This window comes from Oncorhynchus mykiss, chromosome 18 (assembly GCF_013265735.2).
Source record: "Oncorhynchus mykiss isolate Arlee chromosome 18, USDA_OmykA_1.1, whole genome shotgun sequence".
Lineage (NCBI taxonomy): Eukaryota > Metazoa > Chordata > Actinopteri > Salmoniformes > Salmonidae > Oncorhynchus > Oncorhynchus mykiss.
Window position 1 is genome coordinate 66,367,801 of NC_048582.1, and position 18,550 is coordinate 66,386,350.

The following is an 18,550-nucleotide window of genomic DNA, read 5'->3' on the forward strand; positions in this document are numbered from 1 at the left end:
TACCCTGCTTCCCCAACCTCCCCAGCCTACCTACCCAGCCTCCACTGCCCCTCTCCCACCTACCCAGCCTGCCCTGCCAACACAGAGCCAGAAGTCCTCTTAACCGATTTTGCTATCCAAACTGAAGAAACAATGAATGATAAACCTGATCATCCCTGCAATGACAATAGGGGGCCAGAGCTGCTGATGCTTGTCCTCCTCTGCAATACAATAACCAGACGTATGTCCCAAATGGCACCCTATTCACTATGTAGTGCACTACCGTCGAGGCCTCTGGTCAAAAGTAATGCACTACATAGGTTATAGGGTTGCATTTGAGACTCATCCTGTGAAGCTGCAGCTAGCCAGCCAGCCCCAAACCTGCCAGCCGCAGAATAAGTTTATAATACTCATAGAATGACTACATACATCAAACTGACACTCGACAAGAGGGGAGAAAAGAGGATGAGACAGACGAGGGAGTTGATTGGTCAGTTGCTGTTAGGCATCAACTCGGCATAGGCAGAGGTCTGGCGCTATTTATCTGGGATGTGTGCACCCCATCTGTCTTCCCGTCAGCCAATAAGCGCTCTAATTTCTCCCACCACTATCTCTAGTGAATAACGGGGCCCATCGTCATGTAGTGGGGCTGTAGGGGTACACGGAACTCTACTGCAGATAAGGGAGGAAGAGTTAGCGTTGAGTCTCGCCCAGTGACGTCGTGAGTGAGGGACATTGTGGAGAGCGAAGAGAAGAGAAGGAAAACGCAGGGATGTGCACAGTGCAACGCCACCCAAAGATGTGTGTGTGTGTGTGTGCGTGTGCGTGTGCGTGTGTGTGTGTAGGCTATCGTGCTTTTCCCGAGTGAACATTTTACACCCGTCAGAAATACAGCGAGGTTTTTTTTCAATTTGGGTCAGAGAATAGACGTATTGCAGTCTTGGTTTTAGGGTTTTGGGGAAAATGTGTTTGCACAAAAGCACACTTTTGCACACACTGCTGTCGTCATTTGCTGTTTAATTTCTCCCTAAGAGTCTAATTCGACGGAAACATGGCAATTGAACGGGCGTCTAGTACTTGTAAGTATGATTATAGTGACCAATAGGCTACAGTAATCGCACCTAAACTTGGTAATGATTGTATGCATGCGTTTATTTTACTTTGATGGACTATTGATACATTTTTTTTGCATTCAAATCGACGTTTTGTCAACGATCTAAATACCAAGCAATATGAATGTATGACAACAGTAGGCTACTAAATCAACATTCGGCTATCTACAGCTTTGATTTCTAAGCGAGACTGTTAATGTATGCATGGAGACAATTATAGGCTAAACGCAGCATTTGACAACAGCGCCATTAACATATTTTTTTTCTTTCAATAGCGTCTCAGTAGCCTACTGGTTTAGATTCGGACAGATTGAATATTTAGGCTACAGTTATTGGTTGTGGTGGCCATTCGCTCTTGCGGGCACGTGCACACACATTGATCCTCACACACGCAAACACACACCTTTTCACACACGCCTCAGCACGGACGCTGGATGTACATCAACCAAGACTCTTTTTTTTTTGGTGATCATCTTCCTCGTCAACTGTCATCCCGAGCCAACAGCTGAACAGTGCGGCAGTAAGTTTGGACATTCCAGTTCTCTCATCCTAGTCCCGCAGTGCTCCATCATTTCATATCCCCCCCCCCCCCCCCCCTTATCTATCTTCCTTTCATTGTCATCGTTTAATTCTTCCTCATCATGATGAAATACATGTGTGTTGTATTGGCCTGTTATCGCCTCTTTTTGGATTGTGACTGTCAAAAGGGGCTATTATATTGCTGTGACAACAGACACCCGTTCAACGTAGAATGAAATGCTCGCTGTGTTTATCTGTTAGTGTCCCCCAACAGCCATGGATAAGCCTGGCTCTGGTCTCCCTAGACTGTCAGAGGGGCTAATGTATTGCTGTGACAACAGACCAGTTCTTGGTATTACCCTTCATAGTTTTTGATCAAAATGATGTGACAATAACAATACGGTCCACATGTCGGGTGTTGCCTTGACAACACTCACTGACCTCTTCAACTTGTGTTTTTTTGCTCTCCGCAATTAGGCCTGTAAACAGGACCATGTTACATGTATCCTGCCGTGGGCTTCACATGTTGGTGGTTGATTGATGGCTATCACATTAGAATACAGTTAGAATATTTCATGGCAGACCTGTACCACTGGCTGCAATGTAGTCCAACTCTGCTTTGATCCGTTCAAGTTACTACTGAATTCCAGCCCGCGCGGCGCGACGTACTGCTGGTTTACATCCCCGGTAGTTAATCGATCAATTCATGTAATTGTTTGGCCGGAGACTTCTCACACCTGGTGCCCCAGGTGTGACTCAATCAGCACCTGCTGTAAGGAATGAAAACCAGCAGGCAGTTTCATCCAAAGTCTGTCTCCATTGTCCTGAAATGCCCGTAAATGACAGGTTGCTGTCCGTTGTGCTGAAATTCGTGTAAAACAACAGCTTTGTCAGTCATGACTTCCAGTATCTCTTCTGAATGTCGAAAAAAAATTGGCACAGCTTGTTATTGAATTAATCACAATGGACCACTATTGTTTTGGTGCTTATGTAGCCATAGTGTGTGTGTCTCTGTGTGAACGTTACATTTGAATGAGAGAAGGTGAGAGAGAGGGGGGAGAGAGATGAGAGAGGAAGGAGAGAGAGGAGGGAGAGAGATGAGAGAGAGGAAGGAGAGAGAGGAGGGAGAGAGATGAGAGAGAATAGGGAGAGAGATGAGAGAGAGGAGAGACAGAGACGAGAGAGGAGGGGGAGAGATGGAGAGTTTGTGATAGAGGGGGTTAAATGTAAACAATGTTGTGTGTCTGATTTGAGACAGTGTGTGTTTGATTTGAGACAGTGTGTGTCTGATTTGAGACAGTGTGTGTCTGATTTGAGACAGTGTGTGTCTGATTTGAGACAGTGTGTGTCTGATTTGAGACAGTGTGTGTCTGATTTGAGACATTGTGTGTCTGATTTGAGACAGTGTGTGTCTGATTTGAGACAGTGTGTGTCTGATTTGAGACAGTATGTGTCTGATTTGAGACATTGTGTGTCTGATTTGAGACAGCGTGTGTCTGATTTGACACAGTGTGTGTCTGATTTAAGACAGTGCGTGTCTGATTTGAGACAGTATGTGCTTGTATAAGTAGCAGAGCGTGTGAGTGTATGTGTTCCAGACAGTGTGTGTTGGCAGACAGCTATCTACTACCTGTTTTCTTCTCCCTCTCTAATTGAGATTAGATCAGGCTTGCATCCTCAGGCCCTGTTTGTAGATGTGAATCCACATCTTGTCATGTATCTCTGCGTAGGACTTATTAGTGCCTACGAATTCCATTGTGTACCACTGCTATTCTGACTGAGCACTCTGGATTGTATGCGATTGTTTGACTCGGCCAGATACTGTTGCAAACTTCACTGTCTTGCGTTGCCATTACACCTTTTATCACCACAGTCAGCAGTAGGCTAGTCCTTCCCTCCTCCTACTGCTGACTGTAGATATGTCTGTTTGATTCGGCCAGATACCCGCTGCGTTGTCTATTTTGTCCATGCTGTGTAAAGTACCTGAGAGATTGTCTTGCAGATTCACTGTGTTAAGATACCCGAGTCCTCCTAGTCACCGTTCTGTTGCGCCTTTTTTAGGATAATGTGTTAGTTACTACAGACCATGGTCAAAAGTAGTGCACTATACAGGGAGTAGGATGCCATTTGGTACGCTGGCTGTGTGTATGCAGGCTGTGTGTATGCTGGCTGTGTGTATGCTGGCTATGTGTATGCTGGCTGTGTGTATGCTGGCTATGTGTATGCTGGCTGTGTGTATGCAGGCTGTGTGTGCAGGCTGTGTATATGCTGACTGTGTATATGCTGGCTGTGTGTATGCAGGCTGTGTGTATGCAGGCTGTGTGTATGCTGGCTGTGTGTGTGCTGGCTGTGTGTATGTAGGCTGTGTGTATGCAGGCTGTGTGTATGCAGGCTGTGTGTATGCTGGCTATGTGTATGCTGGCTGTGTGTATGCTGGCTGTGTGTATGCAGGCTGTGTGTGCAGGCTGTGTATATGCTGACTGTGTATATGCTGGCTGTGTGTATGCAGGCTGTGTGTGTGCAGGCTGTGTGTGTGCAGTCTGTGTGTATGCTGGCTATGTGTATGCTGGCTGTGTGTATGCTGGCTATGTGTATGCTGGCTGTGTGTATGCAGGCTGTGTGTATGCAGGCTGTGTGTATGCAGGCTGTGTGTGTGCAAGCTGTGTGTGTGCAGTCTGTGTGTATGCAGGCTGTGTGTGTGCTGGCTGTGTGTGTGCTGGCTGTGTGTATGCTGGCTGTGTGTATGCTGGCTGTGTGTATGCTGGCTGTGTGTATGCTGGCTGTGTGTATGCTGGCTGTGTGTATGCTGGCTGTGTGTATGCAGGCTGTGTGTGTGCAGGCTGTGTGTATGCAGGCTGTGTGTGTGCTGGCTGTGTGTATGTAGATAGTGTTAATTTGCGTTACCGTGGCAAAGTAAGGTGTTTATTCATCAGCGCTATAGTAACCCCCCGGGGAGAATGTGCAAGATAACGAACTCTCTTAATTAGGGCACTAATGAAGCATAGAGGGGTTCACCACAGTGTCTGTGTGTGTTTGCTGACAGAACAATATGTATTATATTAGGATGATGACAGAAACTTTTGTTTAACTGTACATTTCTGCAAAATATACGGTAACATACTGTACTGTTTTTTTGTGTTTTAATTTTTTTTTTTACAGTAACTTACAGGTAACTAACTGGATGCCAGTAAGTTACCGTAAAAACAACAGGATTTTCCAGTGTAGGCTTGCGTCCTAAATGGCACTCTATTCCCTACATAGTGCAATACTTTTAACTCCCTATATGGGCCCTGGTCAAAAGAAGGGCACTATATAGGGAATAGGGTGCCATTTGAGATGCTTCTTCAGTCCACTACCTGTCTGTGTGTTTCCACTCACGGACTGTCACTAGACATTCATGAAATAGTAGACCACCACCAATGACCAATGACCAGGCAATGTGTCCAGGCAGGATCTCTCTCTCGCTGTCTCTCTCTCTCTCTCCTCTCTCTCTCGCTGTCTCTCTCTCTCTCTCTCTCTCTCTCTCTCTCTCTCTCTCTCTCTCTCTCTCTGTCTCTCTCTCTCTCGCTGTCTCTCTCTCTCTCGCTGTCTCTCTCTCTCTCGCTGTCTCTCTCTCTCTCTCTCTCTCTCTCTCGCTGTCTCTCTCTCTCGCTGTCTCTCTCTCTCGCTGTCACTCTCTCTCGCTGTCTCTCTCTCTCTCTCTCTCGCTGTGTCTCTCTCTCTCTTTGTGTCTCTCTCTCTGTGTCTCTCTCTCTCTGTCTATCTATCTCTCTCTCTCTCCCTCCCTCTGTTTCTCTCTCTCTCTCTCTCTCTCCCTCCCTCTGTCTCTCTCTCTCTCTCTCTCTCTCTCTCTCTCTCTCTCTCTCTCTCTCTCTTTCTCTCTTTCTCTCTCTCTCTCCCTCTGTCTCTCTCTCTCTCTCTCTCTTTCTCTCTTTCTCTCTCTCTCTCCCTCTGTCTCTCTCTCTCTCTCTCTCTTGCTCTCTCTCTTTAAATATATTTCTATACATATTTCCTTTTTTTCCAAACACCTGAGTGGCTCTGGGATATTTCTAATGAAAATCCTTCCCTTTTATTTGAATGGGAGTGGCTTCTTCCAAGAGACTTAACTCTTGCTTTAAGATGAAAGGTCTAAGAGGATAAGATATGTAATATATAATGTAATACCGTTGATAAGGACTGGCTCGTGTGGGTAGAGTTGATTGGATTTCATTGACAGGCATATATGCATGATGAGACTATGGCCGTGTCCCCAAATGGAACACTGTTCCCTATATAGTGCATTACTTTTTGACAAATCCCATGTTAACAAATCCCATGTTAACGGATGGAGTGAAAAAAAGATGACAAGAAGAAGAAGAAGCTGAAGAAGAAGCTGAAGAAAGAGAAGAAGGAGATGAAGAAGCTGAAGAAGAAGAAGAAGGAGAACAAGGAGATGAAGAAGCTGAAGAAGAAGAAGCTGAAGAAGAAGAAGGAGAAGAAGGAGATGAATAAGCTGTAGAAGAAAAAGGAGATGAAGAAGCTGAAGAAGAAGAAGGAGAAGAGGGAGATGAAGAAGGAGAAGAAGAAGCTGAAGAAGAAGAAGAAGGAGAAGAAGGAGATGAAGAAGCTGAAGAAGAAGAAGGAGAAGAAGAAGCTGGAGAAAGAGAAGAAGAAGAAGCTGAAGAAGAAGAAGAAGGAGAAGCTGAAGAAGAAGCTGAAGAAGGAGAAGAAGAAGAAGCTGAAGAAGGAGGAGAAGAAGCTGAAGAAGGAGAAGAAGCTGAAGGAGAAGAAGAAGAAGAAGAAGAAGCAGAAGAAGAAGAAGCTGAAGAAGAAGAAGCTGAAGAAGCTGAAGAATGAGAAGAAGAAGCTGAAGAAGGAGAAGAAGAGGAAGGAGAAGAAGAGGAAGGAGAAGAAGAAGAAGAAGCGGAAGGAGAAGAAGAAGAAGAAGCAGGAGAAGAAGAAGCTGAAGCTGAAGAAGAAGAAGGAGAAGAAGAAGAAGCTGAAGAAGCTGAAGGAGAAGAAGAAGAGTAAAGAGAAGAAGAAGAAGCTGAAGAAGCTGAAGAATGAGAAGAAGAAGCTGAAGAAGAAGAAGCTGAAGAAGCTGAAGAATGAGAAGAAGAAGCTGAAGAAGAAGCTGAAGAAGCTGAAGAATGAGAAGAAGAAGCTGAAGAATGAGTAGAAGAAGCTGAAGAAGAAGAAGAAGAAGAAGAAGCTGAAGCTGAAGGAGAAGAAGCAGGAGAAGAAGAAGTTGAAGAAGAAGAAGCTAAGTCAGCGTTTGCATCTCAAATGGTACACTATGTCCTTCTATAGTGCACTACTTTGGACCAAAAAGCCCTAAATAAGGAATAGTGTTCCCTTGTAGACGTGGCCAGTGAGTCAGGAAGTGAATGAACAAGTGACTCCTCATTGAAGCTGTATTGAGTATGATTGACTGACTGAATAGAGCCTAACAAACCCCTCCTTTTGCTAAAAGCTGCCAATCATTCCCTCCCCTTGCTTTGCTTCCCCTCTAGGGTACCAAATGTCAAATTCCCTATGTAGATGTAGTGCACTACTACCCTAATGGTCCTGGTCAAAAGTAGTGCACTACATAGGGAATAGGGTGCTATTTAGGATGCAAAACCCTGCTCTCTCTCAGGAGGGCCCCTAATGAAGTGGAGCATGTTAAACACAGATCACACACACACACACACACACACACACACACACACACACACACACACACACACACATAGAGAGAAAGATATACATACACACACACACACACACACACACAGACAGACCAAGTGTGTCTGTGGCCAAGTGACCAAGACTGTAAATGGGCTATTTATCTTTTTGTAGGACATGAAGCGTACACTCTCGTCTAAACTAGTGCACTATATAGGGAATAGTGCTCTGGTCTATAGTAGTGCACTATATAGGGAATAGTGCTCTGGTCTATAGTAGTGTACTATATAGGGCTCTGGTCTATAGTAGTGTACTATATAGGGAATAGGGCTCTGGTCTATAGTGGTGTACTATATAGGGCTCTGGTCTATAGTAGTGTACTATATAGGGAATAGGGCTCTGGTCTATAGTAGTGTACTATATAGGGCTCTGGTCTATAGTAGTGTACTATATAGGGAATAGGGCTCTGGTCTAAAGTAGTGTACTATATAGGGAATAGTGCTCTGGTCTATAGTAGTGTACTATATAGGGCTCTGGTCTATAGTAGTGTACTATATAGGGAATAGGGCTCTGGTCTATAGTAGTGTACTATATAGGGAATAGTGCTCTGGTCTATAGTAGTGTACTATATAGGGAATAGTGCTCTGGTCTATAGTAGTGTACTATATAGGGAATAAGGCCCTGGTCTAAAGTAGTGCACTATATAGGGAATAGGGCTCTGGTCTATAGTAGTGTACTATATAGGGAATAGGGCTCTGGTCTATAGTAGTGTACTATATAGGGAATAAGGCCCTGGTCTAAAGTAGTGCACTATATAGGGAATAGGTCTCTGGTCTAAAGTAGTGCACTATGTAGGGAATAGGGCTCTGGTCTATAGTAGTGTACTATATAGGGAATAGGGCTCTGGTCTAAAGTAGTGCACTATATAGGGAATAGGGCTCTGGTCTAAAGTAGTGCACTATATAGGGAATAGGGCTCTGGTCTAAAGTAGTGCACTATATATGGAATAGGACTCTGGTCTATAGTAGTGCACTATATAGGGAATAGGGCTCTGGTCTATAGTAGTACCACTATATAGGGAATAGGGCTCTGGTCTATAGTAGTGCACTATGTAGGGAATAGGGCTCTGGTCTAAAGTAGTGCTCTATAATAGGGAATAGGGCTCTGGTCTATAGTAGTGCACTATGTAGGGAATAGGGTGCCATTTGGGATGTACACCTTGGCTTTAGCGATGAATTATGTTTTCTTTTTTTCCTAATTGTAGCTTCTAGAACTCTCTCTCACACACACACACACACACACACACACACACACACACACACACACACACACACACACACACACACACACACACACACACACACACACACACACACACGCATGCTCTCTTACTCTTCAGGGAACCAGACCAGAGGTGTTATATGATTCAGGAAGTGTTTCTGAATGCTGAATGACTCCCTCATCCAACTCAGAACCAGTAGAATTCTAATTCATCTGTCTCGGCAGACAGACAGCGTTTCTCGTTTCCACAGCGTAACACTGCTACACCCGCAATAACATCTGTTAAACATGTGTATGTGACAAATAAAATGTGATTTGATTTAAGCCTCTTAAGTTGAGTCTTGTGACTCAGATATAAGGCCCAGGGGGCTAGTACTCAGTGTAGAAGATAGATAAATAGAAAGTTGGCTGGGTTTTTCCCCCAAAGGATTATGGGAATGTTCAAGTGACACTGGTAGTCAGTTTTCTGCTCTTATCTAAAGCTCTTGTTTTATGGGCTCAAGCAGAGCTGGACTGGTGGTTTGTCCAACCAAAGTGCTCACTCAAGTGTGGCTGGAGAGGGGTTACTTCCCAAATGGCATCCCGTTCCCTATTTAGTGCACTACTTTTCACAAGTGCCCTATTGAACCGGGTCAAAAGTAGTGCACTTAAATAAGAAATAGGGTGCCATTTGGGACGCTTCCCTGGATGATGAGCGATGGGCTGGAGAGAGAACTGGAAGACTGTCTAGTCCTTATCACTTCTCAACTTCACCGAGCATCCCTTTTCTGTCTGATTTACTCTCTTTCTCTCCCTCCTCTCTCCATCTCCCCCTCCCCCTCTCTCTCTCTCTCTCTCTCTCTCTCTCTCTCTCTCTCTCTCTCTATCTCTCTCTCTCTCTCTCTCTCTCTCTCTCTCTCTCTCTCCATCTCCCTCTCCCCCTCCCCCCTCTCTCTCTCTCTCTCTCCCTCTGTTCTCCCTTGGTTCCCTCTCTGTTCTCATTCTCTGTTCTCCATCTGTTCCCTCTGATCCCTCTCTGTTCTCCCTCTGTTCCCTCTCTGTTCTCCCTCTGTTCCCTCTCTGTTCTCCCTCTGTTCCCTCTCTGTTCTCCCTCTGTTCTCCCTCTGTTCTCCCTCTGTTCTTCCTCTGTTCTACCTCTGTTCTCCCTCTGTTCTCCCTCTGTTCCCTTGTTCCCCCTCTGTTCCCTCTGTTCTCTCTCTGTTCCCTCTGTTCCCTCTGTTTTCCCTCTGTTTTCCCTCTGTTCTCTCTCTGTTCCCTCTGTTTTCCCTCTGTTTTCCCTCTGTTCCCTCTGTTCTCTCTATGTTCCCTCTGTTTTCCCTCTGTTCTCCCTCTGTTCTCCCTCTCTGTTCCCTCTGTTCCCTCTGTTCTCCCTCTGTTCTCCCTCTGTTTTCCCTCTGTTCTCCCTCTGTTCCCTCTGTTCCCTCTGTTCTCCCTCTGTTCTCTCTGTTCCCTCTGTTCTCCCTCTGTTCTCTGTTCCCTTTGTTCTCTCTCTGTTCCCTCTGTTCTCCCTCTGTTCCCTCTGTTCTCCCTCTGTTCTCCCTCTGTTCCCTCGGTTCCCTCTGTTTTCCCTCTGTTCTCCCTCTGTTCTCCCTCTGTTCCCTCTGTTCCCTCCCTGTTCCCTCTGTTCTCTCTGTTCCCTCTGTTCTCTCCCTGTTCCCTCTGTTCTCCCTCTGTTCCCTCTGTTCTCCCTCTGTTCTCCCTCTGTTCCCTCTGTTCTCCCTCTGTTCTCCCTCTGTTCCCTCTGTTCTCCCTCTGTTCTCCCTCTGTTCTCCCTCTGTTCTCCCTCTGTTCCCTCCCTGTTCCCTCTGTTCTCTCTGTTCCCTCTGTTCTCTCCCTGTTCCCTCTGTTCTCTCCCTGTTCCCTCTGTTCTCCCTCTGTTCTCCCTCTGTTCCCTCTATTTTCCCTCTGTTCCCTCTGTTCTCTCTCTGTTCCCTCTGTTCCATCTGTTCTCTCTCTGTTCCCTCTGTTTTCCCTCTGTTTTCCCTCTGTTCTCCCTCTGTTCTCCCTCTGTTCTCCCTCTCTGTTCCCTCTGTTCCCTCTGTTCTCCCTCTGTTTTCCCTCTGTTCTCCCTCTGTTCCCTCTGTTCCCTCCCTGTTCCCTCTGTTCTCTCTTTTCCCTCTGTTCTCTCTCTGTTCCCTCTGTTCTCTCTCTGTTCCCTCTGTTTTCCCTCTGTTCTCCCTCTGTTCTCCCTCTCTGTTCCCTCTGTTCCCTCTGTTCTCCCTCTGTTTTCCCTCTGTTCTCCCTCTGTTCCCTCTGTTCTCTCTGTTCCCTCTGTTCTCCCTCTGTTCTCTCTGTTCCCTTTGTTCTCTCTCTGTTCCCTCTGTTCTCCCTCTGTTCTCCCTCTGTTCCCTCTGTTCTCCCTCTGTTCCCTCGGTTCCCTCTGTTTTCCCTCTGTTCTCCCTCTGTTCTCCCTCTGTTCCCTCTGTTCCCTCTGTTCCCTCCCTGTTCCCTCTGTTCTCTCTGTTCCCTCTGTTCTCTCCCTGTTCCCTCTGTTCTCCCTCTGTTCCCTCTGTTCTCCCTCTGTTCTCCCTCTGTTCCCTCTGTTCTCCCTCTGTTCTCCCTCTGTTCTCCCTCTGTTCCCTCTGTTCCCTCCCTGTTCCCTCTGTTCTCTCTGTTCCCTCTGTTCTCTCCCTGTTCCCTCTGTTCTCCCTCTGTTCTCCCTCTGTTCCCTCTGTTCTCTCTCTGTTCCCTCTGTTCTCTCTCTGTTCCCTCTGTTCTCCCTCTGTTCCCTCTGTTCCCTCTGTTCTCCCTCTGTTCCCTCTGTTCTCCCTCTGTTCCCTCTGTTCCCTCCCTGTTCCCTCTGTTCTCTCTTTTCCCTCTGTTCTCTCTCTGTTCCCTCTGTTCCCTCTGTTCTCTCTCTGTTCCCTCTGTTTTCCCTCTGTTTTCCCTCTGTTCTCCCTCTGTTCTCCCTCTCTGTTCCCTCTGTTCCCTCTGTTCTCCCTCTGTTCTCTCTCTGTTTCCCCTCTGTTCCCTCTGTTCTCTCTCTGTTCCCTCTGTTCTCTCTCTGTTCCCTCTGTTTTCCCTCTGTTTTCCCTCTGTTCTCCCTCTGTTCTCCCTCTGTTCTCCCTCTCTGTTCCCTCTGTTCCCTCTGTTCTCCCTCTGTTCTCCCTCTGTTTTCCCTCTGTTCTCCCCCTGTTCCCTCTGTTCCCTCTGTTCTCTCCCTGTTCCCTCTGTTCTCCCTCTGTTCCCTCTGTTCTCCCTCTGTTCCCTCTGTTCCCTCTGTTCTCTCCCGGTTCCCTCTGTTCTCCCTCTGTTCCCTCTGTTCTCCCTCTGTTCCCTCTGTTCCTTCCCTGTTCCCTCTGTTCCCTCTGTTCCCTCTGTTCTCCCTCTGTTCTCCCTCTGTTTTCCCTCTGTTCTCCCTCTGTTCCCTCTGTTCCCTCCCTGTTCCCTCTGTTCTCTCTGTTCCCTCTGTTCTCTCCCTGTTCCCTCTGTTCTCCCTCTGTTCCCTCTGTTCTCCCTCTGTTCTTTCTGTTCCCTCTGTTCTCCCTCTGTTCTGCCTCTGTTCTCCCTCTGTTCCCTCCCTGTTCCCTCTGTTCTCTCTGTTCCCTCTGTTCTCTCCCTGTTCCCTCTGTTCTCCCTCTGTTCCCTCTGTTCTCCCTCTGTTCTCCCTCTGTTCTCCCTCTGTTCCCTCTGTTCTCCCTCTGTTCTCCCTCTGTTCCCTCCCTGTTCCCTCTGTTCCCTCTGTTCCCTCTGTTCTCTCCCTGTTCCCTCTGTTCTCCCTCTGTTCCCTCTGTTCTCCCTCTGTTCCCTCTGTTCCCTCCCTGTTCCCTCTGTTCTCTCTGTTCCCTCTGTTCTCTCCCTGTTCCCTCTGTTCTCCCTCTGTTCTCCCTCTGTTCCCTCTGTTCTCCCTCTGTTCTCCATCTGTTCCCTCTGTTCTCTCTCTGTTCCCTCTGTTTTCCCTCTGTTCCCTCTGTTCTCTCTCTGTTCCCTCTGTTCTCTCTCTGTTCCCTCTGTTTTCCCTCTGTTTTCCCTCTGTTCTCCCTCTGTTCTCCCTCTGTTCTCCCTCTCTGTTCCCTCTGTTCCCTCTGTTCTCCCTCTGTTTTCCCTCTGTTCCCTCCCTGTTCGCTCTGTTCTCTCTTTTCCCTCTGTTCTCTCTCTGTTCCCTCTGTTCCCTCTGTTCTCTCTCTGTTCCCTCTGTTTTCCCTCTGTTTTCCCTCTGTTTTCCCTCTGTTCTCCCTCTGTTCTCCCTCTCTGTTCCCTCTGTTCCCTCTGTTCTCCCTCTGTTCTCCCTCTGTTCTCCCTCTGTTCCCTCTGTTCCCTCTGTTCTCTCTCTGTTCCCTCTGTTCCCTCTGTTTCCCCTTTGTTCCCTCTGTTTTCCCTCTGTTCCCTCTGTTCTCTCTCTGTTCCCTCTGTTCCCTCTGTTCTCTCTTTGTTCCCTCTGTTTTCCCTCTGTTTTCCTGCTGTTCTCCCTCTGTTCTCCCTCTCTGTTCCCTCTGTTCCCTCTGTTCTCCCTCTGTTCACCCTCTGTTTTCCCTCTGTTCTCCCTCTGTTCCCTCTGTTCCCTCCCTGTTCCCTCTGTTTTCTCTCTGTTCCCTCTGTTCCCTCTGTTCTCTCTCTGTTCCCTCTGTTTTCCCTCTGTTTTCCCTCTGTTCTCCCTCTGTTCTCCCTCTCTGTTCCCTCTGTTCTCCCTCTGTTCTCCCTCTGTTTTCCCTCTGTTCTCCCTCTGTTCCCTCCCTGTTCCCTCTGTTCCCTCTGTTCTCTCCCTGTTCCCTCTGTTCTCCATCTGTTCCCTCTGTTCTCCCTCTGTTCCCTCTGTTCCCTCTGTTCTCCCTCTGTTCTCCCTCTGTTCCCTCTGTTCTCCCTCTCTGTTCCCTCTGTTCCCTCTGTTCTCCCTCTGTTCCCTCTGTTCCCTCTGTTCTCCCTCTGTTTTCCCTCTGTTCTCCCTCTGTTCCCTCTGTTCCCTCCCTGTTCGCTCTGTTCTCTCTTTTCCCTCTGTTCTCTCTCTGTTCCCTCTGTTCCCTCTTTTCTCTCTCTGTTCCCTCTGTTTTCCCTCTGTTTTCCCTCTGTTCTCCCTCTGTTCTCCCTCTCTGTTCCCTCTGTTCTCCCTCTGTTCTCCCTCTGTTCTCCCTCTGTTCCCTCTGTTCTCTCTCTGTTCCCTTTGTTCCCTCTTTTTTCCCTCTGTTCCCTCTGTTTTCCCTCTGTTCCCTCTGTTCTCTCTCTGTTCCCTCTGTTCTCTCTCTGTTCCCTCTGTTTTCCCTCTGTTTTCCTTCTGTTCTCCCTCTGTTCTCCATCTCTGTTCCCTCTGTTCCCTCTGTTCTCCCTCTGTTCTCCCTCTGTTTTCCCTCTGTTCTCCCTCTGTTCCCTCCCTGTTCCCTCTGTTCTCTCTCTGTTCCCTCTGTTCCCTCTGTTCTCTCTCTGTTCCCTCTGTTTTCCCTCTGTTTTCCCTCTGTTCTCCCTCTGTTCTCCCTCTGTTTTCCCTCTGTGTTCCCTCTGTTCCCTCCCTGTTCCCTCTGTTCCCTCTGTTCTCTCCCTGTTCCCTCTGTTCTCCCTCTGTTCCCTCTGTTCTCCCTCTGTTCCCTCTGTTCCCTCTGTTCTCCCTCTGTTCCCTCTGTTCCCTCTGTTCCCTCTGTTCCCTCTGTTCTCCCTCTGTTCTCCCTCTGTTTTCCCTCTGTTCTCCGTCTGTTCCCTCTGTTCCCTCCCTGTTCCCTCTGTTCTCTCTGTTCCCTCTGTTCTCTCCCTGTTCCCTCTGTTCTCCCTCTGTTCCCTCTGTTCTCCCTCTGTTCCCTCTGTTCTCCCTCTGTTCTCCCTCTGTTCTCCCTCTGTTCCCTCCCTGTTCCCTCTGTTCCCTCTGTTCCCTCTATTCTCCCTCTGTTCTCCCTCTGTTTTCCCTCTGTTCTCCGTCTGTTCCCTCTGTTCCCTCCCTGTTCCCTCTGTTCTCTCTGTTCCCTCTGTTCTCTCTCTGTTCCCTCTGTTCTCTCCCTGTTCCCTCTGTTCTCTCCCTGTTCCCTCTGTTCTCCCTCTGTTCCCTCTGTTCTCCCTCTGTTCCCTCTGTTCTCCCTCTGTTCCCTCTGTTCCCTCTGTTCCCTCTGTTCCCTCTGTTCTCCCTCTGTTCTCCCTCTGTTTTCCCTCTGTTCTCCGTCTGTTCCCTCTGTTCTCTCCCTGTTCCCTCTGTTCTCCCTCTGTTCCCTCTGTTCTCCCTCTGTTCTCCCTCTGTTCTCCCTCTGTTCCCTCCCTGTTCCCTCTGTTCCCTCTGTTCCCTCTATTCTCCCTCTGTTCTCCCTCTGTTTTCCCTCTGTTCTCCGTCTGTTCCCTCTGTTCCCTCCCTGTTCCCTCTGTTCTCTCTGTTCCCTCTGTTCTCTCCCTGTTCCCTCTGTTCTCTCCCTGTTCCCTCTGTTCTCCCTCTCTTCTCCCTCTGTTCTCCCTCTGTTCCCTCTGTTTTCCCTGTTTTCCCTGTTTTCCCTCTGTTCCCTCTGTTCTCCCTCTGTTCCCTCTGTTTTCCCTGTTTTCCCTCTGTTCCCTCTGTTTTCCCTCTGTTCACCCTCTGTTTCTGCATGCCTCCCTTCTTAGAATATCTTTTTCTTTCAGTCTGCCTCTCTGTATTCAGCCCCTCACTCGCCTTCTCTCTCCCCTCATCCTATCCTTCTGTCTTCCTCATCCTCTCCTTCTGTCTCCCCTCATCCTCTCCTTCTCTCTCCCCTCATCCTCTCTACATGTCTCTCTCCTTATGTCTCTCCCCTCATCCTCTCTACATGTCTCTCTCCTTATGTCTCTCTCCTCATCCTCTCTCTCTCTCCCCTCATCCTCTCTACCTGTCTCTCTCCTTATGTCTCTCTCCTTATGTCTCTCTGTCTCTCTCATCCTCTCTGTCTGTTTCTCTCCTTATGTCTCTCTGTCTCTCTCATCCTCTCTCTGTATTCGGTCTCTTTATCCCTCTATCCCTGCCCCCTTATCTTTCTCTCTGTCCCCCCCTTCTCTCTCTGATCTCTTCTAGAGTTTACCTCAGCAGGCCGCCTCAGTGGTGTCTGTTTGTCTCAGTGTGAGATCCCCTTTCTCCTTCAACATGCTCTCTCTCTCCCTCCCTCTCTCTCTCTCTCTCTCTCGCTCTCTCTGTCTCTCTCTCTCTCTGTCTCTCTCTGTCTCTCTCTCTCTCAATTCAATTCAATTCAAGGACTTTATTGGCATGGGAAACATGTGTTAACATTGCCAAAGCAAGTGAGGTAGATAATATATAAAGTGAATATATAAAGTTAAATAAACAATAAAAATTAACAGTAAACATTACACATACAGAAGTTTCAAAACAATAAAGACATTACAAATGTCATATTATATATATATATATAAATATACAGTGTTTTAACAATGTACAAATGGTAAAGGACACCAGATAAAATAAATAAGCATAAATATGGGTTGTATTTACAATGGTGTGTGTTCTTCACTGGTTGCCCTTTTCTCGTGGCAACAGGTCATAAATCTTGCTGCTGTGATGGCACACTGTGGAATTTCACCCAGTAGATAAATTGGATTTGTTTTCGAATTCTTTGCGGATCTGTGTAATCTGAGGGAAATATGTCTCTCTAATATGGTCATACATTGGGCAGGAGGTTAGGAAGTGCAGCTCAGTTTCCACCTCATTTTGTGGGCAGTGAGCACATAGCCTGTCTTCTCTTGAGAGCCATGTCTGCCTACGGCGGCCTTTCTCAATAGCAAGGCTATGCTCACTGAGTCTGTACATAGTCAAAGCTTTCCTTAATTTTGGGTCAGTCACAGTGGTCAGGTATTCTGCCGCTGTGTACTCTCTGTGTAGGGCCAAATAGCATTCTAGTTTGCTCTGTTTTTTTGTTAATTCTTTCCAATGTGTCAAGTAATTATCTTTTTGTTTTCTCATGATTTGGTTGGGTCTAATTGTGCTGCTGTCCTGGGGCTCTGTAGGGTGTGTTTGTGTTTGTGAACAGGACCAGCTTGCTTAGGGGACTCTTCTCCAGGTTCATCTCTCTGTAGGTGATGGCTTTGTTGTGGAAGGTTTGGGAATCGCTTCCTTTTAGGTGGCTATAGAATTTAACGGCTCTTTTCTGGATTTTGATAATTAGTGGGTATCGGACTAATTCTGCTCTGCATGCATTATTTGGTGTTCTACGTTGTACACGGAGGATATTTTTGCAGAATTCTGCGTGCAGAGTCTCAATTTGGTGTTTGTCCCATTTTGTGAAGTCTTGGTTGGTGAGTGGACCCCAGACCTCACAACCATAAAGGGCAATGGGCTCTATGACTGATTCAAGTATTTTTAGCCAAATCCTAAATGGTATGTTGAAATTTATGTTCCTTTTGATGGCATAGAATGCCCTTCTTGCCTTGTCTCTCAGATTGTTCACAGCTTTGTGGAAGTTACCTGTGGTGCTGATGTTTTGGCCAAGGTATGTATAGTTTTTTGTGTGCTCTAGGGCAACAGTGTCTAGACGGAATTTGTATTTGTGGTCCTGGTGACTGGACCTTTTTTGGAACACCATTATTTTGGTCTTACTGAGATTTACTGTCAGGGCCCAGGTCTGACAGAATCTGTGCATAAGATCTAGGTGTTGCTGTATGCCCTCCTTGGTTGGTGACAGAAGCACCAGATCATCAGCAAACAGCAGACATTTGACTTCGGATTCTAGCAGGGGGAGGCCGGGTGCTGGAGACTTTTCTAGTGCCCGCGCCAATTTGTTGATATATACGTTGAAGAGGGTAGGGCTTAAGCTGCATCCCTGTCTAACCCCACGACCCTGTGTGAAGAAATGTGTGTGTTTTTTGCCAATTTTAACCGCACACTTGTTGTTTGTGTACATGGATTTTATAATGTCGTATGTTTTACCCCCAACACCACTTTCCATCAGTTTGTATAGCAGACCCTCATGCCAAATTGAGTCGAAGGCTTTTTTGAAATCAACAAAGCATGAGAAGACTTTGCCTTTGTTTTGGTTTGTTTGTTTGTCAATTAGGATGTGCAGGGTGAATACATGGTCTGTTGTACGGTAATTTGGTCAAAAGCCAATTTGACATTTGCTCAGTACATTGTTTTCACCGAGGAAATGTACAAGTCTGATATTAATGATAATGCAGAGGATTTTCCCAAGGTTACTGTTGACGCATATTCCACGGTAGTTATTGGGGTCAAATTTGTCTCCACTTTTGTGGATTGGGGTGATCAGTCCTTGGTTCCAAATATTGGGGAAGATGCCAGAGCTAAGGATGATGTTAAAGAGTTTTAGTATAGCCAATTGGAATTTGTTGTCTGTATATTTTATCATTTCATTGAGGATACCATCAACACCACAGGCCTTTTTGGGTTGGAGGGTTTTTATTTTGTCCTGTAGCTCATTCAATGTAATTGGAGAATCCAGTGGGTTCTGGTAGTCTTTAATAGTTGATTCTAAGATTTGTATTTGATCCTGTATATGTTTTTGCTCTTTATTCTTTATTATAGAGCCAAAAAGATTGGAGAAGTGGTTTACCCATACATCTCCATTTTGGATAGATAATTCTTCGTGTTGTTGTTTGTTTAGTGTTTTCCAATTTTTCCCAGAAGTGGTTAGAGTCTATGGATTCTTCAATTACATTGAGCTGATTTCTGACATGCTGTTCCTTCTTTTTCCGTAGTGTATTTCTGTATTGTTTTAGTGATTCACCATAGTGAAGGCGTAGACTCAGGTTTTCCGGGTCTCTATGTTTTTGGTTGGACAGGTTTCTCAATTTCTTTCTTAGATTTTTGCATTCTTCATCAAACCATTTGTCATTGTTGTTAATTTTAGTATGATAGTGTACTGTAGTTTGGTAGTGTACTGTGGTATGGTAATACTGTATTGTGATAGTGTACTGTAGTGTGGTAATACTGTAGTGTGTTAGTGTACTATAGTGTGGTAATACTGTATTGTGATAGTGTATTGTAATAGTGTACTGTAGTATGGTAATACTGTAGTGTGATAGTGTACTGTAGTGTGGTAATACTGTAGTGTGTTTGTGTACTGTAGTGTGGTCATACTGTAGTGTGATAGTGTACTGTAGTGTGGTAATACTGTATTGTGATAGTGTAT

The 18,550-nt window shown here is 46.5% G+C and overlaps 1 long non-coding RNA gene across 1 annotated transcript in view; it reads left to right on the top strand.

Moving 5' to 3' along the window:
* The first annotated feature begins 731 nt into the window (after window positions 1–731).
* Window positions 732–18,550, top strand: part of LOC118941207 — a 104,860-nt gene continuing 87,041 nt past the window's right edge. Inside the window, exon 1 of the long non-coding RNA XR_005037538.1 lies at window positions 732–1,611. This is a non-coding gene — a long non-coding RNA (uncharacterized LOC118941207). The remainder of the gene's footprint in view (window positions 1,612–18,550) is intronic.